The following is a 24,064-nucleotide window of genomic DNA, read 5'->3' on the forward strand; positions in this document are numbered from 1 at the left end:
TGAAAAGTACTAATCAGAGAGCTCAAGTAGCTCCAGTAACGATGAATAAGAAATAAAGTGCTTAATGGAAAACGATGCAGATCTGGAGTCAACAAGTGAACATGCATTTGACTTTAGCTCTACTGACTTTACACGGGAAGAACTCATTACCACTCTTCATGACATGGTTAATGAGTGTCACAAACTTGCTCGCTCATTTGAAAAAACCAAAGCTGAGCAAACTGATTCCAAGGACAATAAAACAAAAACTGATGAGTCAGTTGAACAGTTGAGTCTACAAAGGAAGATTTCAAAGCAAAAAGCTGAGATGATTGAGAACCAATCCTTGATTCATCAGTGAGAAATGAAATTTCAAAACAAATTGAGGTGATTCAGGCTTGGAATAAGTCATCAGTCACTTTGACTGAAATACAGATTTTGCAAAAATCGGTTACAGATAAAACTGGTTTAGGTTTCAATAGCATTGAAGAAACCTCTGAAAGTGATACAATGCCAAAGTTGACTGAGCACAAAGGAAAGTACTTACTTTTGTGAAATCAATTGTGGCACATGGAATCTTTGAACCAAGTAAACCCGTTGTTAATTCGACTAAACATAAGAACAAGGCTAAGTGGTTTGGAATTGGATATAGCCCTGAGAGTCCAAATGATTCATGAAGATGGTTATCTAAAAGGTCCAGCTACAAAATTCAGCACTCTAGGATTGATTATTACAATTACTACAGCTGTAAGCAAGTTCAACAAAGATATCGGGTGAACAAGAAGTTGAAGAAGGTTAACAATCATACTGTTTCATCCATGCATCACACACCTAACACACACAAGCCGGGAAAAATAATTTGAAACACAGCAACTGGTAAGTCAATTAGAATGATCCAAGTTTGGGTTCCTAAAGGACTAATCAGTTTTGGACCCAAATAAATATGGGTACCAAGATTATATATTGTGTGTGATTGCAGGTGACAGGTACAAAAAAAGAATAAATTTGGTACTTTGATAGTGGTTGCTCGCGACATATGACAGGGGATGCAAATTTGCTATCCCAACTAATCAAATACACTGGCCTAAACATCAGTTTTTGAGACAATTCTAAAGGTAGAACTGTGGGTAATGATAAGCTTATCCATAATAACTTTATTATTAAAAATGTTTTAATAGTTGAGAATATGAAGTTATAACTTGATTAGCATTAGTCAGTTATGCGACAATAATTTCTCAGTTCAGTTCAACAGACACACTTGCTCAGTTAAAGAGACAACTGATGAGATCATTTTAACTAGCAATCGTTGTGGGAATACTTACAAAGTCAGTTAAACTAATCAACCTAATGCACCAGTTTGTTTTATAGCTTCAAAATCTTCTAAAAACTGGTTGTGGCATAAAAAGGTTGAACCATATAAATTTTAAATCTATTGATCATCTGAGTAACCATGATCTTGTAATTGGTCTGCCTAAAATAGATTTTTCAAAACATAAAATTTGTTCAGCATGTCAGTTTGGTAAGCAAGTAAGATCTTCATTTAAAAACAAGGGAAATAAATCTTCCTCCAGATGCTTAGAATTGCTGCATATGGATCTTTTTGGTCCAATACCAGTCATAAGTTTAGCGGGAATGAAATACACATTTGTAATTGTTGATGATTTTTCAAGATTTACTTGGGTTATATTTCTTAAATCAAAAGATCAAACTGTTGCACAGCTGATTAAACTTTTCAAAAGATTATTAAATGCAAAATCAGTTTGTATTTACAGAATAAAGTCTGATCGAGGGGCTGAATTCATCAATCAAAATCTTTCACAATTTTTAGAAATACTAGGATCAAGCATGAGCTCTCAGCTACAAAAAATCCTCAGCAAAATGGTGTAATTGAGAGAAGAAATCGAACCCTTAAAGAAGCTGCTAGAACAATGCTTGCCGATTCTGGTATTTCTCAAAGATTTTGGGCAGAACCAGTAAACACTGCATGTTACATTCAGAACAGATCAATGATTAACAAAAATCATTTAAAAACTCCATATGAGATCTGGCATGGAAATAAAAGTGTGGTATCTTACTTCAGAATATTCGGCTGCAGATTATTTATTCACGATAATAGCAAAAATCATTTGATGCAAAATCTACAGAATGAATATTTTTGGGTTATTATTCACTTAGTAAAGCTTATTGAGTTTTTAACAATTTCACTTTGAACGTAGAAGAATCAATTCATATTGTATTTGAAGAATCTATACTAACTGATAAGCCAACTGATCCAGTTGAGCTAGTTGATCGCTTTACAGATATAAGTTTGGAGGATGATAGTAAGAAGGACTTCATATCAATCGAAATATCCTTCAAACACCTGAACCGGAGATACTAGATCAATCACTTGAACAAGAAATTGTTCCTGATCATCAGTTGGTGGAGCAAAATGATGAAATTCAATTACAAACTGAAGCAGCAGCAACTGAAACTGAAGAAAACGTTCAGTTGCCAACTGAACCAGTTGCTGAAATCGATCCAACTTATGATGAATACAGATGGAAGAAATCACATCCACCAGAATTGGTGATAGGTAATCCATCCGATATGGTAAGAACTCAGAATCATATTATTAATCTATTTATTCATTCAGCTTTTGTTTCCCAACTGGAACCAAAGAAAACTGATGAAGCCCTTGCTGACCCTAACTGGATAAATGCTATGCAATAAGAGCTAAATCAGTTTACTTATAACAATGTCTGGAACTTAGTTTCAAGACCAATCTCTAAAACCATTATAGGTAGAAAGTGGGTCTACAGGAACAAACTGAACGAAGAAGTTTCAGTTGTGTGCAATAAGGCGAGACTTGTAGCACAAGGATATATGCAAGAAGAAGGGATAAAAATTTTCAAAGAATTATCATATTTTACTTGTCCAAATATACGTTGATGATATTATTTTTGGGTCAATTAACACCAAATTCCGTGAAAAATTTGCGAAGTTAATGCAGGAAAAATTTGAGATGAGTATTATGAGTGAACTGACATTCTTTCTCGGTCTGCAAGTGAAGCAATTGGAAACTGGTACTTTTATAAGTCAGACCAAATACACGAAGGAACTGCTTAAGAAATTTGACATGGAGACATGTTCAGCTGCAAGTACTTGCATTGAGCTCATCGATAAAAATTAGATAAAGATGAAGGGAGAATATTAGTTGAGAAGACACTCTACAGAGGTTTAATAGGTTCTTTGTTATACCTAACTGATAGTAGTCTTGATATTGTATTTGCTATTTGCATACGTGCTAGATTTCAGGCAAATCCTAAACAATCGCATTTTTCAGCTGCTAAACGCATATTGAAATATCTTAAAGGCACACAAAACGTGGGCTTATGTTATACTAAGGACTCATCTTTCAATTTAGTTGGCTATTCAGATGCAGATTATGCAGTATGTAAGCTTGATCGTAAAAGCACCAGTGGAACATGTCAGTTTCTAGGAGACAAACTGATTTCATGGTTCTGCAAGAAGCAAACATCCATAGTAACTTCCACAAATGAAGAAGAATATCTAGCTTCTGGAAGCTGTTGCGCTCAAATGCTCTGGATTCAGCAACAAATGAAGGATTATGGAGTCATTGCAGAAGAATCACCAATCTTCTGTGACAATACAATCACAATTGCGATTACCTATAATCCAGCTTTTCACTCAAGAACCAAACACATTGACGTCGGATATCATTTCATCAGAGATAATGCTCTAAAGAAGGCAATCAGGCTGAGTACATTTAAACTGAACAACAAGCAGCTCACATCTTCACCAAGCCATTACCCGAGACAAAGTTTTCTCAATTTCGTAATATTGATTTGTCTTAATATTAGTTGCATTGTTATGTCAGCTTGAGGTGTCAGTTAGTAGTTGTTTCACTATCACTAATTAAATTTTAAGTTAGTTAGTATGCAGAAAGAAAACATCAATGAATTAGAATAGCAATTTTATTGATAATATCTTTCTATTATTACACGATTCAGTTCCCTTTCAACGGCGTCTAGCCGAAGGGACATCCAACTAGACATCTCATTGAAGGCAATTCTGTCATAGCCTTCTGATAAAACAATTCTCCCCAGCACCATCTGCTCCTTCACAAGCATCAAGTAGTAAAGACCTTTATCAAATACAAGGTCTGAAGTGTGAATGACATCGAGACGCTTCTTATATTTGATCTCAGTTGCCTTCTGTTTTTCAGTAGCAACTAATCTATCTTACTGGATGGTCTATAAGTCTTGTATTTTAGTCGAGGTGGACATGACTCTTTCGAATACATAATCTTCAATGTCTCTTTTCCAACTCTCAACAGGTGGAAGTCAAGATGCAGGATTAGGATTGTTGGAAGTGCTTGGTCTATCCATCCGTGCTTAATTTTTTTTATCTAATGTAGTTAATCTTATTTATAGACAGACTGTAACCGATGAAACAAAAGAATACGAAGAGACATTAGTCAACAGAATGCAATTAATTTATCCAAACTGAGATTCTTTTACTCTCTCTTACTTACACGTATTTATTTGGGGGAACATCGATTAGTTAACTGATAAGTCATTCACCAGTTTTTCTTCAACTGAACTGATTCAGTTCTCAACAGATCATTCAATTATTGACCTAAATGATCTTATCATATAAGTTAACTGATTAATCTATAAGTATTCCATATTAATGATGGGACTGTTAAAATTATGCATGTTTTCACTGCATAGTAACCAATCCCGTGGTTTCATGTAATCCAAACGTTTTTCATTCACGATTACACACGACGCACACACGTTTTCTTAAATCAATTCTTTTTGGACTGACACGTGTCCGAAATTCAAAAAATCACCAATATAAGAAATGACCCCGCTTTATTTCAATTTCTTTACAAGCATTTCACTGTCAGAGCAAATCAAATGCACAGAGCTTTTCTTTCAGCAATGGCAAACCAAGTTCCTGCATACATTCCTAATGCAATGGAAATTGACTTTGACTCAGTCCTATCTATGAAGGACGAAGCTGTGAAGGATGTATTTCTAAAGCTTGAAACAGCTGGACTGAAGAAATTTCTGGAATTATCTACTCCAGAAATTTATCCCAAAGAGATTCAAGATCTTTGTGCAAATAGATTCATCTATGCTGATGGCAAAATCACTACAACTGTCAACAATTAGTTGCTGATCATTGAAGAAGACTCCTTCAACAATCTCTCTAATGTAGTTAATCTTATTTATAGACAGACTCTAACTGAAGAAACAAAAGAAGACGAAGAGACATTAGTCAACATAATGCAATTAATTTATCCTGACTGAGATTCTTTTACTCTTTCTTACTTACACGCATTTATTTAGAGGGAACATCGATTAGTTAACTGATAAGATATTCGTCAATTGGTCTTCAACTGAATTGATTCAGTTCTCAACTGATCATTCAGTTATTGACCTAACTGGTCTTATCATATAAGCGAAATGATTAATCAATAAGTATTTCATATTAATGATGGGACTGTTAAAATTATGCATGTTTTTCACTGCATAGTAACCAATCACGTGGTTCCATGTAATCCAAACGTTTTTCATTCACGATTACACATGACGCACACACGTTTTCTTAAATCAATTCCTTTTGGACTAACATGTGTCAAAAAATTCGAACAATCACCAACATAAGAAATGACCCCTCTTTATTTCAGTTTCTTTACAAGCATTTCACTATCAGAGCAAATCAAATGCATAGAGCTTTTCTTTCTCGCAGATATTCAAACTTTCAGCCATGGTAAACCAAGTTCCTGCATAGATACCTAATGTAATGGCAATTGACTTTGACTCAGTCCTATCTATGAAGGACGAAGCTATGAAGGATGTATTTCTCAAGCTTGAAGCAGCTGGACTGAAGAAATTTCTGGAATTATCTACTCAAGAAATTTATCCCAAAGAGATTCAAGATCTTTGTGCAAATAGCTTCATCTATGATGATGGAAAAATCACTACAACCGTCAACAATCAGTTGCTGATGATTGAAGAAGACTCCTTCAGCAATCTCTAATGTAGTTAATCTTATTTATAGACAAACTTTAACTGAAGAAACAAAAGAAGATGAAGAGACATTAGTCAACAGAATGCAACTAATTTATCCTAACTGAGATTCTCTTACTCTCTCTTACTTACACGCATTTATTTATGGGGAATATCGATTAGTTAACTGATAAGCCATTCTTCAGTTGGTTTTCAACTGAACTGATTCAGTTCTCAACTGATCATTCAGTTATTGACCTAACTGATCTTATCATATAAGTTAACTGATTAATCGATAAGTATTCCATATTAATGATGGGACTGTTAAAATTATGCATGTTTTTCACTGAATAATAACCAATAACGTGGCATGTAATCCAAATGTTTTTCATTCACGATTACACATAACGCACACATGTTTTCTTAAATCAATTCTTTTTGCACTGACACGTGTCCAAAACTTCGAACAGTCACCAACATAAGAAATGACCCCGCTTCATTTCAGTTTCTTTACAATCATTTCACTGTAAGAGCAAATCAAATGCACAGAGCTTTTTTTCCTCGCAGATATTAAAACTTTCAGCAATGGCAAACCAAGTTACTGCATATGTTCTTAATTCAATGGCAATTGATTTTGACTCAGTCTTATCTGTCAAGGACGAAGCTGTAAAGGATGTCTGTCTCAAGCTTGAAGCAGCTGTACTGAAGAAATTTCTGGAATTATCTACTCAAGAAATTTATCCCAAAGATATTAAAGATCTTTGTGCAAATAGCTTCATCTATGCTGATGGAAAAATCACTACAACCGTCAACAATCAGTTGCTGATCATTGAAGAAGACTCCTTCAGCAATCTCTTCCAACTGCATTTTGATGGCTTGACTCACTTCTCTGAAGTGAAGACTTCTGATGTTGAGGAGATGCAAATGCTTTTATCTGCTGATGGACAGAAAATCAAATTTTCTGATCCAAATAAATAATTGAAGCCAGAGATTCATGTACTGGCTAATATTGTGGCCAAGGATTTACTTGTCGAGGCAGGTTCGTTTGCTGCCCTAACCCTTGAAAAGTTTCAAGTAATGACTGCTATTATAGCTGGACAGAGACTGAAGTGGTCAGCTATCAATTTCAATATCCTCAAGAACATGCTTCAGTCCTCTAAACAGTCCAAAGGTTTTGCTGTGAAACTCAGCAACCTTTTGAAGAACAAAAGTTTAATGGGTAATTCTTGTGATAAATCATCAAATTTCAAATTGTTCAGTGCCAAGAGTGTTCAGCCCCCAAAGACAAAACTGGACATCTGGCTCTGCCGGTTGTTCTAAATGAAATATATGATTAAATAAGTTAGTTGCGGTAAAGTAAAACTTAATTGTGAAAAATAAAAGTTAGTATCGGTAAAGTAAACTTAGTTGCAATAAAATAAAAGTTAGTTGCAATAAAGTAAATGTTTGATTGTTAGATGTTATTATTAATTCATAATATTTCATTTAGAACAACCGGCAGAGTCACGCTATTGTCTAAATTAAAAATATATGATATAATTATATATATATAAATATAATAACAATAATAATAATTGATAAAATATTTATTGTATCAAAATTAAACAACAAAATCAAGATAACCACTTCAATGATATCAAGCATTTGATGTTCATTTATAACAACAAATTATTTATTTTTATACCTATAATAAGAGAAGTTAGATAAATGAAAAAAATATAGAAAGAATATACAAAATATAAACAATCTTACTGCACCAAGAATTCATCCTGATCTTCACTTTGACATAGTATATTTAGCTTGCCATGAGCTTACTTTTGATTCACACTAAAATTCTCACTCATAGTTGGGAAAGAAAATATATTAGACTTAGAACTTTGATACACACAAACTATATTTTACAATGGGATACCATACTCCTCAACCTATCACAAGGCCTCTATTTATATGCCAAATGAGAGGAAAGGTCAAAAATTCCATTATTGTCATTTAGTTGTAATAGTAGTTTTTGTCTCCCCCAACTTCAATTCCTTGGCCCTTCTTTGAATGCTATGTTCCACGATTTTAGTCTCAGAATTGGACTTTACTCAAAAAAAAAAAAAAACATGTGGGAAATTTGTCTGTAGATGAATTTTGCCTTTTGGTTCACCTCATTTGGTTAAACATTGAAATAGTTATGATTTTTGTACTATATGCTGGTCATAGTAAAAATAAATATGTCATCCTTTTGATATTTGCAAAATTTGATCATCTTAATGAATTTTTTAGGCATTCATGTCTTCTGCAAAGTTGTAAATAATTCTTCAAGGATTCAAAACATGTTTAAATCACCTCAATTTAAATTTTGTAGATTGAGTTATCATTATTTTACCAACGTATAGAAAACCTGAAAAATAAAACAGATTTAGTTAGACAATTAAATATAAACAAACAATAATAAAATAATATAATTGTAAAATTTTAAAGAACCTTAAATTTTAAAGTATAGGTTTTAACATATAATAAATTATTAATTTTAAGTTTCATCAACATCTCCCCTGAGAAGTTTTTGAAAATAAAGAAGGAGGTTAGGACGCAGGGAGCTCCCAAAACTTTAAAGAAGACAAAAGACTTGGCTAAGTCAAAAAAAAAATCAAAAGGAAATTGATTGTAGATGAAACTGAATCGTAGAAAACCCATCCGACAACATTTTATAAAAAGCCAAGAACTCATAAAACCAAACTAGCAGCTGTTTTGGAAGCTATTCCAGCTGATAGATTGAGGCAAACTGGAGCTGAACAGCATATTAGTGCCATACCAATCAGGACAGTTCCAGTTGCATCTTCAAAAATTCAATCACCGTCTCCAACTGCTCCATCAAAGAATATTATCACCGAATCTGGTGATAAACAAAAACAAGATGGAGTGAAAGCACCACTAATCACTTTCACCGGCTCAACTGCACTACCTTTTGTCAGACCTAAGGGAGTGATGATACGTGAAAAGATGGATGCAACAATGTCAGGACTGAGTATTTCTCATGTCTTCAGTGACCCGAAAGGTAAGGGCAAGATGATAGAAGATCTTTGACCAAACAAACCGATTCAGACTCATATCGAATTAATATGGGAAGAGGTAAATGAGTTTTCTGAATAAAAGTTGAACACTTTCAATGAATGGGTCAGATTTAGGACCGAAGTGTTTGCCAAGCGATTACAAAAGAAGTCAACTTTGAATAAGTTCATCGCATTGGAAACTCTAGTCCTAAGTGTAGTCAAAGCTGCCACTATTGATCAAGCGTTGGAGAGGAGGACGTATTTCTTTGATCTGATGTGTGCCAAGAAGCTAGCGCAAGTCATTGCTCAGCTACGCAAGAACTATGATCCTACAAGTCCAACTGCCTTCAATGACAAAGCAGTTTATGACCAGTTGGACACGGATCTATTATCTTCGCAAATGAAGATTAAGGATTGGGAAATGTATCAGCAGTTAACTATTCCAAAAAATTCCCAAAGTTCATCATCAGAAGAGCAGACTGAACCATCAAGTTAACAACTAGAGACATCCCAAGAGCAATTGCTGAAACAACTGAGCAAGTAACTGTTCATTCTCAAAGGATTCTCAACAGTCATCTTATGCTCTTCAATCTCCTCCTCCAGGTCTTCAACTCTACACCAATGTTGTGTTATCATTGAAAAATATCGACGAAGTAATATAATCAGCTACTGCTGCTATCCAGCTAAATGTTTTAACTAGAGAATTAGTCGAAGGCCCAAGAAAAACTGAACAATCAGCCTCAGAGGCTATTGAAGAACCAGTTCAGTCGCCTGCCACAACTGAACAAGAAGTTCAAGCTGAAACTGAAGTGGCTCAGTTGCACTTAGAACCAACTAAAGAAGTGCCAAATTAAGTGCCAAATGAAGAGGAAACTGAAGTATCAGCTGATAAACCAACTGAAGAGCCTACCAACTCAACTGATATTTAGTCTTCCACTCCTCCTCCAGAACTTCAACAGGAAGTAGTTGCAAAAACTGTTCCAGAAATGGTTATCGTTGTCACTGAATCAACTGATAAGGCCTTGATAATCTTTAATGAAGAAAACAAGGAGCAAGAACCAGAATTCTCTGAAGATCTGTCTCCTTAGATACCAATGACAATTGATTCCATAATAGAAGATATTCAGTCCAACCTTCTCCATTTGATTTCATCTATTTCTGATATCAAGTCAACCCAATTGCTGCATACTTTGAAGATTGATTCTATGAAAGAGAATACAATGAGAACCTACTTCAGGTTACAAAGGATATCTCTTCATTATTTCTCCAACTAGATCAATTAAAGAAAGACCGAGTGACGGTTCAAGCACATTTCCAGACTCAAGACATATTCAAAAATCGCATTGAATTTTTGGAAACAGTAGTGACAAAGAGAAAGGATCCGATGCAAGAACAAATAATGAATCCAATATCTAATGTCACCTCAGAAGTCCCTGCGTTATCCAACATGGTTGGTGAGTTTGACAAAAAGGGGGAAGAGGTTGAAGAACAGCAGAAGCTATCTAAGAAGAAACCTAGTCAATCGACTGATCAAGGACCAGCTGATAAGAGAGCAAAGAAATAAAAAAATACAGATCAGTTAGAAGACAGTCTTTATAATCAGTTGAGAAATTTGGCAAATTTTTAGTCAGTAGAAGATTCTTTTATTCTTTCATTCTTTGTACGAATCTGTACATTGAAAGAGTTGTCAATAAAAGATTATTTTATCTACAAAGATTTCAGATTGATCCGTTCGTTTATTCTAAGTTGTGTCAAACACCTAAAAGCAGAAATTATTGGAAAATTATTGACAAATTGAGCGCGTGACAAGAAGACAGAAAGTAACTGAACTAAAAATTCGTAAACTGATTAGTTTCCCGAACTGAATATTAGTGCACATATAATCAAAGGCATTTGAACTAAGCTAACTGAACTTTGTAGTCAACTGGATGATCAGTTGAAACTGATCAATTACACTAGAGTCAGTTGAGAGCAATCAGTTAATCCTATTAGCTATATCAAGTGATAAATCAATTCTGACACGTGAGCAGTTAAGGAATGTAACTTTCAACCGATAATTGTATAAGATCAGACTGCAATGTTTAGTGGGAACTCCACATTTCAGAAAGCTACAATGTACGATTGTCAGAAGAATGTTGAAATGGATATACAATGGATATAAAGATTCAAAATGCATTCACTGTTAACGTTGGAAGTAAAGCCTACAAATAGCCAAGAAGATCAGCTGAAGAAAGGTAATCATGTAATCAGAAAATCAAGCAATCAAGCTACGGAAGTGTTCTATTTATCAAGAAGAATTCTGTGTATATTCTTTCAAGTTTAAAAGATCTCAAAAGCTCACGCTTAGTATACACATTCATAGTTTTCAGGCTATACTTTGAGCTTAAAAGCTCAAACACTCATTGTTGTATTATTCGATCTTGTAGAGATCAGTCCTGCTAAAAAGTTATACATCAGTTGAGTAATGATAAATTGTATTGAAACTAAAAGTTTTAGTTTTGGAATTGTTAAGTCTAAACTGAAGTTGTTTGTATAAATATTTGTATAGATCAAAGTCTTTTAGTAAATATCTTATCTTCGAGATAGAAAGGGTGACGTAGGAGTGTTTGAAATCTCTGAACATCCACAAATCTTGAGTCGCTTAATTTCAGTTTTATTCTATTTGTCATTCAGTTTATTTTTGCACTTTCTTTAGTTAACTGATTGACATCGACAACAAGATTCCTGAATTCAGTTTATCATTAAACTTATTCATTATTCTAAAAGGTTGTGAAAATTTTACAGTATTTATTCAACCCCCTTTTCGAAACACTTTTTCACTCCCAACCGATCCTAACATATAGGTTTCATTCACCCTAACGTTTCTCCATGGGGCGTAGCGGTAGTGTTTGTTAAGAAGAAAAATGGCAGCATGCGACTCTGCATTAATTACATAGAGCTGAACAGAGTCACGGTCAAGAACAAGTATCAACTGCCCAGGATCGAGGATCTATTTGATCAGCTTTAGGGAGCATCAGTATTCTCGAGGATAGATCTCTGATTAGGATACCACCAGCTGAAGGTAACAGAGTCTGACGTGCATAAGACGGCCTTCAGAACACGTTATGGGCACTATGTGTTTATGGTGATTCCCTTCAGTTTGACGAACGCGCCAGCTATCTTCATGTATCCATGAATCACGTGTTTCAACCATATTTGGATTAGTTCGTCATAGTTTTCATAGACGAAATCCTAATCTATTCAAAGAGCAGATAGGAGCACAGTCAGGATTTGAGGACTGTACTGCAGACTTTACAGTAAAGACGATTGTATGCAAAGTTCAGTAAGTAAGAGTTCTGGCTTTACATAGTGGCATTCTCGGGCCACAATGTTGTTGGATCTCGGTTTTCTCGTGCCCAAAACACAGCGAAAGTTTTAAAATTGTTATTTTATTTTTACAATCAAAATATTTTTTTGAGCACTCGTATGATTTTTAAAATTAAACATTCATAAGGAGTTTAAACTTTTATACCTTTGGTGAAAGATTTACACGGCTCCAACTATTCCGGGGCTAGCGAAAATAGATCTTGATGAATTCCCTACAAACTTTCTTCAAATCTCCTTTCTTTAATCCTCCTGATTAGTTCCACGACTAGAAGATTTGTTCCTCTTCCAAATAGCACTAGAATATTTGGAAGTAGTTTTTACGTAGGAGATCGAAATTTGAGAGGCGGCTCAAACTCTTTTTCAAGAGAGGGTGGCCGAAATTCTTTGAGAGGAGAGACCTTTTATAATTAAGCCATGACCTAATACACATAATTAACTTTAATGAACTTGATTAATTAATTGGGCTAGTCCAACTACTCTATTTAATCATTCAAATTTCATTAAGAACTTTAATTATTTAGTATGTTGGACTTGTACTCCTACAAGCCCATTAAACACACTTCCCACTATATTTAATTTAATTTAATATAAACTCAACTTTTGAGTTTAATAAATTAAATCCATTATAAATTCAATATTTGAATTTAATATTTAAATTATAAATTCAACTCCTTTAATTTATCATCTCCAAAAATTTAATATTTAATAAACTCAACTTTTTAAAAATAATAAATTAAATTCTCAAATTTTATAAATTCAACTCCTTGAATTTATTCTCTCCAAATTTCATAAATTCAACTTCTTGAATTTACTATCTCATAAATTAAAATCTTTGAATTTATTTTCTAAAAATTTAATTATCATAAATTCAACTCCTTGAATTTACTATATCATAATATAAATTCAACTCCTTGAATTTAGTCCCTCAATGGGAACAAATGATCAAGTGCTTGTGTGACCCTCAATGGTTCAGGGATACAGCTAACCGTGGGTTCACAACTCCTTGTGATTCAGAACATAATCCTTTATTCGGGCTTACCCTAATTTTCTCCATTATATGCATCAACAATTGATCATGAGAATGTCAGAAATCATATTTCTGATTAAACCCATCGAATCATGGTAAGAGCATCTAGTAGTATCGCCCCATGATTCTCTAAGTATAACTGATAGTGCCTACAAGAACCAGTCGATTATGATTAATGTACAGTACGGTCCCTTCATCGAAGGTTGCACAAGAACTCGATAACTATGTGATACATATAAATAGTGGCATCACATGTACTATTGGAAACCTCCTTCTCTAACGTACATTTCATACTCTCGCCAGAGATTCCACAGCACTATTATTTCAACAGATAACATAGGATATCCACACCCGTAGACGAGAGTTAAATTCTGATATAGGTGGATTTTACTTGTTTTTCGTGTCATGTGATGTCCCAATATGTTGCATTTATCGTTTAGATTGCTTGCATTTTGTGTTATTTTGGCATAATTTATGTTTTCTTGTTGCTCATAAGGCTTTTGGTTGAAAATGCAGGCAATTTGTGAATAAACTGAAAATAATAGGAAAATTTCAAGAACTATCCTCCCGGGTGCACATTTACATCCGACCGGGCGCCTGCGAGATGTGAGAAAAAAGAATTTTCACGAAAATCATCCGCCCGGACGGAAACTTATGTCTGCCCGAGCGCATCGATTAAAAATTTGAAACAAGATGTGTGAAAGCCATCCGCCTGGGCAGAAACTTATATCAGCCCGGGCGCGTTTGCAATTTTGGAAAGATTCTTGGCCGATTTCTTCCCTTATTTCTGAATGGGGAAGGATTTGGAAGGGGAGGAGGCACGAAAAATTGGCATTCATTCAGCACCCAATGTAATGCCCGAGATTTTGATTCTGTTAATCTGAGATTATGGATTATGAGCTGATGTGATTGTAGCCGGGCCATTCCAAGACAAGATTTGGCAAGGCATATGAAAAGTACAAAATTTTGGACCGAGAGTTCGGCGCCCGGGCGGAAGTTTTTGACCGCCCGAGTGCTATTGAACCAAGCAAGAAGCCCGAACCTTTCGCGCCCGGGCGGAAGTTTTTGACCGCCCGAGCGCGATTGTATATTATGCGAGGGCCGAACATTCCGCGCCCGAGCGGAAATTCATGACCGCCCGAGCGCGAGACGTGTATTATAAAGGGTGAGACACGTTGCTTAGACATGCAAATGAGATATATACATGTATAATTCATTCATCAGCACAAAAACCAGGGAAAGAAGAAGAAAGGAAATCGAGAATTCTTCAGAAAAATCCTTACGCCTTTATAATTTGATCCGTCCGTTAGATTTTGAATTCGACTTTAGTACCATGTTCCTATCGACGAGAGCTTCAACTGGACGTAAGTTTCATTGAATTTTGATATCGTTTGAAATTATGATATTGGGGGAATTATGATTTGACTGATATATTGTGTTCTGGATATACTGATCAGTATATAATTGAAGTCAGATCGAAGAACAGACTGTGTATATAATTGTTATGATTTTCGGAAGTGATATGATCAAGATTGTACAGATTTGATATCATGACCAGTTATTATTGAAAATGATGATTCGTATTGATATCGATTATGAATTGTAGTATTATATCTATGATGTTGAGATTGACGGGGTTACCAAGACTGTATTGTTCTGCAGTCGAAATATCAGTAGATTGATTTTGATCAGATTCAGTATTGATAGAGAACATATTATGATATCGTTGATATGCATCAGATTATGTTTGATTTGAATATTGATTAGAACAGGTCTTGAATTGAGTTATACATTGATACAGTGTATTCGATATTGTTATTGCCAGATTGATTTGACAGACAGTGAGTTCGAGACTTCGACAGAGTCAGATCGACAGAACGAAACGGAACGTATAAATTGATGTTGATGCGGGATTGCACAACTCGAGTCCGATTCGACTTGAGTTTCCCAAAATCACATACTTTACCTTATTGCATTTATATTTGCAACTGCGTGAAATTGATATCTTTGGTCTATCGAGTTATGTATTGAGTCATAGGCGGATGTGCCTAGTCGTAGATGATTGATCTCGTGACAAAGGAACAGATAGTTATGGAATCGTCACTGGGCCATTGCACATTGTCACAGAGGTTTGGAAGGATATGCCAGGGCGGATGTGCCTAGTCTGTGGCGGATTCGCCAAGACGCCGGACGTTTGGTCGTATCGATATGTTAGGGAGTAGAGCAGCTCCTATCTCTGAGATTCGATACGGAAAGGGTTAAAGTCCGTGAATAATAACGTACCACCATCCCGATTGGGAGTGTAGGTGGGTGTATGTTCTTATTCAGATCGGGATCCCTAGATTAGGATGAGTCGAGTCAGAGTCTAAGAATCACGGAGTGTGATTCGGATTTTGTATTGATTTATGTTTCTGATTTTGATACATGTTATGAATATCTGTTTCATGCTGTTATATTTGTTTATATGAAATGCATGTGCACATGATTTATACTGGGAATGTAATTCTCACCGGAGTTATCCGGCTGTTGTCTTATTTGTTTGTGTGCTTGACAACATGTGGGACAGGATCAAGATCAGGAAGATGATGAGAGATTATAGTTAGCGTGGAGATCCGGGTCCAGAAGCAGAATAAGATTCAGCACTGGATGTATAGTCGTTGAACCTAGTTGAGATAGTGACATGTAGTACATGATTTGTACTTTAATCTTGACATGTATATTAGATAGATTACTGTTACGTTTCCGTATTTATAATAAAAAAAAATTTAGTCCCACATTTCTTAATTGTTATATGTGACATTAATAATGATTAATAAATGAATTAGCGTCCGGGTCCCCATAGCAGGTGGTATCAGAGCGGTAGATCCTTTAGATTGAGATAGGAGCTAGTGAGCGGGGTAGAATGAATTTCTTTCCTTGCTTTTACATGCTAGCAATCTATTATGATTTACTGCTTGTAATACATGTTACTTGAATTATGTGATTTGATTTGGTAATATGTATTTGTTAAAATGAATCAGAACTGATTCTTGATCAGCAGTAAGATGATCAGAGGAGGACTGAAACAGGTTTGTTGTATCTGGTTACTAACCATTTTGATAATCAGATTTATCTCCTCGAAGAATCCCGGAACATGGATTGTATCTTGATTGATCAGATGGATGTGTCAGAAACTCCGATGGAAATACAGTTGAAGAGGTTTTAATCATTGACACCGCCGATTCTGAGGGGTACTGAGACAACTGTTGATTGTGAGAGCTGGATAGATGATATAGAGATATTGTTTGATTCACTTGAGTACCCAGATGAACGTAGAGTTAAACTGATTGGGCATCAGTTACAGGAGGTCGCAAAGAGTTGGTGGATTGCAACCAAGGAAGCCTTAGAACAACGTAGTACAGTGATTACGTGGAAGATCTTCAAAGGTGAATTTTATCGAAGGTTTTTCCCAGTTTCATACCGAGAAGATAAGAGGGCAGAATTTGAAAATTTGAAACAGGGTCAGCTAAACATTGAAGAATATGTTGCTCAATTTTCTACCTTGCTACGTTTTGCTCCTAACGTGGCTGAGAATGATGAAGTTGTGACTGATCAGTTTGTTAAAGGATTGAATCCTGAGATATTGACATTGGTCAACACAGGCCGACCCTATAATTTTGCTGATGCTCTGAGTAGAGCCAAGAGAGCCGAAGCCAGTCTGATGAGACAGGAAGGAGCTTCGTTTATGCCTCCAACATCGAGACCACAGCAACCACCTCTCGGACTTGAGACTGGTAGTAGCAGTGGTGGAAAGAAAGACTATTTGAAAGCCTGAAAGAAACAGCTTAAGAAGTTAGGAAGCGGTTCGTCTAGTTTTAGTGGTTCTAGCCAGAGTTATACAGGACCTTATTGCAGCACTTGTGGAGGGAAGTATTCCACAGAGCAGTGCCAAGGAGTGTTTGGCACTTGCCGTATTTGTAGACAGCATGGACATTTTGCGTGAGTTTGTCTCCAGAGAGATACTCAGAGGTCAAAGTGTGCCAAGTCATCTGGATCAGTGACCCAGACTGATAGACAATCATCTGTTGTTCACTTTTTCCAACCAACCCCTACTCCGACACAACCAGGGCCAGAAGAAAGGCAAAATGGTGACAGTGACTGAGGAACAGATCCAGGATGCACTTGATGATAAAGTGACAGGTAACTGTTCTTTTATGATTATTCCGTGTATGTATTGAGAGATTCTCGTACATCCTATGTATGATTTCTGAATGAACTGCATCGATGTATGCTTTATCTGTTGAGTCAGTATATGCTGTAGTATTTCATCTCTTTACCGTTTAGGGAGAGTTTTGATATCACTGAACTCTGTGAAACATCGTATACTACAATGAGATGAGAATGAGACTGAGTGAGCTTGTATTGTAGTTGTGTTGTATGAGTATGACTGCATTATTGATATTGATATACTGATCAAGTACAGAGTTACCATAGACTGATTCCGGAAGATGGTAAGATTCGGAACTGAAATGGCCGAAGCAGGAATATTATACGGTAAGGATTCTAGATTTAAAATTCCTTTAATATTTGTATTATTTGTGACTCGATCATTACAAAAAAGAGAAGAGGGACTCCTTATGTATTCAGTTGATTTACTGAAGTTGAGTCCATCATTGGCTGATTTGCCAGTGACATGAGAGTTACTGATGTGTTCCCCAGATGAGACTCCGGGTTTGAATTCAGCCAGGGAGATTGATTTCAGCCTTGACTTGATACCAGGTACTGTTTTAATTTAAAACACCGTACCGAATGATACCGATTGAATTGAAGGATTTGAAAAATCATGTAGAAGATTTACTAGCCTAGAGTTACATCTGATTGAGTGTTTCTCTTTGGGATGTATCAGTTATGGTTTTGAGTTGATAAACTCTGTGTTCAGAATATTTTGATGATTCTCTGATTAGTTGATCTATGATATTATGGTATATTCGAAGAATATGACTGATTTTGTTAAATATCTGAGTACTGTATTGAATATTCTGAGAACTGAAAAATTGTATACAGCAACTGTGGAATTGTGAATCTTGATTAAGACAGATTGTATTCAGGGCTGGTTATATCTGAAGATGATATATCTGTTGATCCTAGCACAGTGAAGCTGTGATTAGTTGGCTGAGATTGATATCAGTGTCAGAAATTTGTAGTTGCATGAATTTAGCAGGCTACTGTATATGATTGTTATTTTGAATTGCTTGAGAATGATTATTTCTGGAGCAGTATTTGATACAGATTGTATACAGTTGCGACTCGATACCGTTCAAGCCGAACCAGAACTGATTTTGAAAGTTAAAACAGTTTAGAAAGTTGATGAGAATGGGCAGAACTTGATTATCGATAGTCAGAGCAAGACATCGATCAGAATAACAGGTATGTGATACTGCATTGTATGTGAATAACCGATGGGTGGTGCCAGATATTTCGGATTTGAAATAATTAATGTTGTCAGAAGTGCACAATAGTTGATTCAGCCTTCATCCTGATAGCAGAAAGGTATGATAAATTGAAAAGACAGTTTTGATAGAAACATATGAGACCAGATGTGGCAGAGTTTGAACTGAAATGTCTGAATTGCCGACAGATAAAGACAAAAAGAAAGAAACCAGGAGATTGGTTATATAGCTTATCGATTCCTGAATGGAAATGAGATCACATTTCCAGGGATATCTTGATGAAGCTACTGCAATACTCCCGAGATTGAGTATCGATTTGAGTTAAGAATGACAGACTGATCAAGTCTGTAAGTTTTATTTCGTGCATGTAGACGTACAGGTATGATTAGATTACTGAGATTTTTGTTAGAAAATTGATTAGATTACACAGAATGCCGAAAATTTATTATATCAGACCATGATTTTGGTTAGCCTTACACATTTGACAGAGTGTGTAGCAGGTTCTTCCACTTATCACCCACAGAGTGAGGGATAGTCAAAACGGACTATCCAGATACTAGAAGATATACTTAGAGCTATAGTGCTTGATTTTAGCACTAATTGGCAGAATTCATTGCCACGAGGTGAGTGGTCGTACATCAATAGCTATCAGACAAGTATAGAGATGGCACCGTTTGAGGCGTTGTACGGTAAGAAATGCAGATTCCCTCTTTATTGGGATAGTACCTCTGAGATTCCTGAGATTGAACCTGATATGATCAGAGGAATGACAAAGAAAGTGCCGCTGCTTCAGAAGAAAATAAAAGCAGCACAAGATAGACAAACCAAATATGCCAACGTCAGACGACAACTGTTGATATTTGTAACAAGAATTTGAATATTGAACTGATTTAGAGTAAATCGATTTGATAGCCGATGATGGTATTGATGTATTATGAGATATTGATTGGTATATACGGATATGGTATAGCCAGTATTGTGAGATTGATTCTATCAGAGTTACTCCATGAGGTATTGTGATATAGTACTTCTTGAATTATTACTCCAGAATGGAATCAGAATCAGTAGAATAAAGATAGTTAAGAACGAAGACTATTCCGTTGTTGAAAGTTCAAGAGAATGGTTAGGGCATCAAAGAAGCTATTTGGAAGACAGAATCTGAGATGAGATAAAGATTCTAGAGTTTCATTGAGGTGAGTTTTCTTCTTAACTTCTGTATATCTCCTTCTTGTATCTGATTTGGTAAATGATATGATTACCTGTGATATACGAGTTGATTGCTTGTGATTTCGGGGACAAAATCATATCTTAGGGGGGGAGAAATGTAATGCCCGAGATTTTGATTCTGTTAATCTGAGATTATGGATTATGAGCTGATGTGATTGTAGTCGGGCCATTCCGAGACCAGATTGGGCAAGGCATATGAAAAGTACAAAATTTTGGACTGAGAGTTCGACGCCCGTGCGGAAGCCCGAACCTTTCGCGCCCGGGCGGAAGTTTTTGACCTCCCGAGCACGATTGTATATTATGCGAGGGCCGAACATTCCACGCCCGAGCGGAAATTCATGACCGCCCGAGCGCGAGACGTGTATTATAAAGGGTGAGACACGTTGCTTAGACATGCAAATGAGATATATACATGTATAATTCATTCATCAGCACGAAAACCAGGGAAAGAAGAAGAAAGGAAATCGAGAATTCTTCAGAAAAATCCTTACGCCTTTATAATTTGATCCGTCCGTTAGATTTTGAATTCGAATTCATTACCATGTTCCTATCGACGAGAGCTTCAACTGGACGTAAGTTTCATTGAATTCTGATATCGTTTGAAATTATGATATTGGGGGAATTATGATTTGACTGATATATTGCGTTCTGGATATATTGATCAGTATATAATTGAAGTCAGATCGAAGAACAGACTGTGTATGTAATTGTTATGATTTTTGGAAGTGATATGATCAAGATTGTACTGATTTTATATCATGACCAATTATTATTGAAAATGATGATTCGTATTGATATCGATTATGAATTGTAGTATTATATCTGTGATGTTGAGATTGACGGGGTTACTAAGACTGTATTGTTATGCCGTCGAAACATCAGTAGATTGATTTTGATCAGATTCAGTGTCGATAGAGATCATATCATGATATCGTTGATATGGATCATATTATGTTTGATTTGAATATTGATCAGAACAGGTCTTGAATTGAGTTATACATTGATACAGTGTATTCGATATTGTTATTGCCAGATTGATTTGACAAACAGTGAGTTCGAGACTTCGACAGAGTCAGATCGACAGAACGAAACAGGAAGGTATAAATTGATGTTGATGCGGGATTGCACAACTTGAGTCCGATTCGACTTGAGTTTCCCAAAATCACATACTTTACCTTATTGCATTGATATTTGCAATTGAGTGAGATTGATATCTTTGGTCTATTGAGTTATGTATTGAGTCATAGGCGGATGTGCCTAGTCGTAGATGATTGATCTCGTGACAAAGGACCAGATAGTGATGGAATCGTCACTGGGCCATTGCACATTGTCACAGAGGTTTGGCAGGATATGCTAGGGCGGATGTGCCTAGTCTGTGGCGGATTTTCCAAGACGCCGGACATTTGGTCGTATCGATATGTTAGGGAGTAGAGCAACTCCTATCTCTGAGATTCGATACGAAAAGGGCCAAAGTCCGTGAATAATAACGTACCACCACCCCGATTGGGAGTGTAGGTGGGTGTATTTTCTTATTCAGATCGGGATCCCTAGATTAGGATGAGTCGAGTCAGAGTCTAGGAATCACGGAGTGTGACTCGGAGTTTGTATTGATTCATGTTTCTGATTTTGATACATGTTATGAATATCTGTTTCATGCTGTTATATTTGTTTATATGAAATGCATGTGTACATGATTTATACTCGGATTGTAATTTTCATCAGAGTTATCCGGCTGTTGTCTTGTTTGTATTTGTGCTTGACAACAGGTGGGACAGGATCAAGGTCAGGAAGAGGATGAGAGATTATAGTTAGCGTGGAGATCCGGGCCCAGAAGCAGAATAGGATTTAGCACTGGATGTATAGTCGTTGAACCTAGTTGAGATAGTGACATGTAGTACATTATTTGTACTTTACTCTTGACATGTATATCAAATAGATTACTGTTACGTTTCCGCATTTATAATAAAAAAAAAATTAGTCCCATTTTCTTAATTGTTATATTTGACATTATTAATGATTAAGACATGAATTAGCGTCCGGGTCCCCACACCCAAGGAGTCTAGTAAAGGAGAAAAGCTTGGAGAAATTGCTTAGAGTTGAAGATTCGAAGATTTTCGGGCACAATTCTTCGCAGATCTCGTCTCATCTAGTAATTCTTATTTAGTATTTATCGTTTAAACATTGTGTTGTTTATTTTCACTATGAATTCGAGTAGCTAAACTACAATATTTGTTGGGATTTAATGGGATCCTATCCCGAAAATGATTTAGTTAATTCGTATTTCAATTGTTGATTTGTTCTTGAGTATACTACTGTTTTTATTATGATTATTAAAACATAGCTAACTTTAATAATAGTCTCATATCGTGAGTGACTTCGAGAGAATAGCTTGTGATAGGTTCCAGTAGTATAGTCTGTGGATCTACAATTTACATAGAAATATTAATTGGATACATGTCGATAGTTATAGTCCTAATGGTCGAAAACTAGGGGATTTCATAGATCGATATGCGATTCACTCTTGATAAATAATTAAAGACATTTAACTACTTCACTGAGTAGAATTAGTTTGACATAGCTTGAGAAGGTGTGTTTAATTGAATAAGAAATCCTGTCGGAAGCATAAATCACTATCGAACGAATTAATTAATTAATGAGGGGTAGTGAAATGAAATTCCAAACAAATTCATTTCTCATTGAAATTTAATTAATTGGTCTAGATTCTATATCTCATTATTTAATTCTTGAGTTTTATCTTTGAGTTTTATTTAATTTTAGTATCATAAACAACCATCCAAATTTCTTTGCTAAAGATTTGATAACTGGAAATAATAATTGCAAATACAGTCTCCAGTGGAACGATATTCGTACTCGCGTACATTATAATATTACTTGACATCGTGCACTTGCGATTTATTTTCGAGCATACAAAATCATATTTTTAATAAGGATTTTACAGTGCAAGTTTTGCTCGATCAAGTTTTTGGCCCCGTTGCCGGGGACTGTTAATTCACAATTTTATTTTTATTTATTTTCTTTAGCATTGTTTTATTTTTCTTGAGCTAACACTCCATATTCTATTTCAGATATCTTTTCAAGTGCATCCCAAAGTCACTCGACGTGGAGCTTGAGCAGTTTGACCATGAAATTGAAAGAACTTTTCATAAAAAAAGACATCAGCAAAGACTGAAGGAACTGATGGAGAGACACGAGCACGAGCATGAGGAGGAACACCATGAAGACATATATGTTGAGATGCCACGCCGCATACCAATGCTAGAGTATGCCCAGCCTTCTTTGGATGGTGCACGCCCCAGCATTGTGAGGCCTATTGTGCCGGCAAACCACTTCGAAATCAAGCCAACTATAATTTAGATGATTCAGAATACAGTCCAGTTTGGAGGATCTGCAGTAGATGACCCAAACACGCACATCGCAGATTTCCTCGAAATTGCGATATTTTTAAATTTAATGGAGTTTCAGATGAAGCTGTTAGGTTGCGTTTTTTTCCTTTCTCCTTAAGTGACAAAGCTAAAGCATGGTTAAATTGTTTGCCTGTAGGTTCGATCACCACATGGGAGGACATGGCGAAGCGTTTCTCATTAAATACTTTCCTCCATCTAAGACCATGAAGCTGCTGGCAGACATCACCATATTTGCTCAATTCGAACAAGAGTCTTTATATGAGGCATGGGAGCGTTTCAAAGATCTATTACCAAGATGCCCTCATCACGAACTGCCACTTGGGTTAGTCTTTCAAACCTTTTACTATGGCTTACTCACTCCTAATCGTACTATGATAGATGCTGTTGCTTGTGGGAACCTATTGATAAAAACTGCTAAGGAAGGATACGAGTTATTGGAGGAGATGGCTGCTAGCAGCTATCATCTGAAAGGAACAACCGGCGAAGAAGTGCAGGAGTTCACCAGGTAACTGATCTTTCCGCTATTACTGCACAACTTGATGTCTTAAACATG

General features: G+C 35.9%; 1 non-coding gene across 1 annotated transcript; it reads right to left on the reverse strand.

The window, feature by feature from the left end:
• Positions 1–23,718: 23,718 nt before the first annotated feature.
• Positions 23,719–23,824, reverse strand: LOC142538129 (small nucleolar RNA R71). The gene has a single exon (XR_012818669.1). It is a non-coding gene; the product is annotated as a small nucleolar RNA R71 (small nucleolar RNA).
• Positions 23,825–24,064: the final 240 nt, after the last annotated feature.

Source organism: Primulina tabacum, chromosome 2 (genome assembly GCF_025594145.1).
Source record: "Primulina tabacum isolate GXHZ01 chromosome 2, ASM2559414v2, whole genome shotgun sequence".
Lineage (NCBI taxonomy): Eukaryota > Viridiplantae > Streptophyta > Magnoliopsida > Lamiales > Gesneriaceae > Primulina > Primulina tabacum.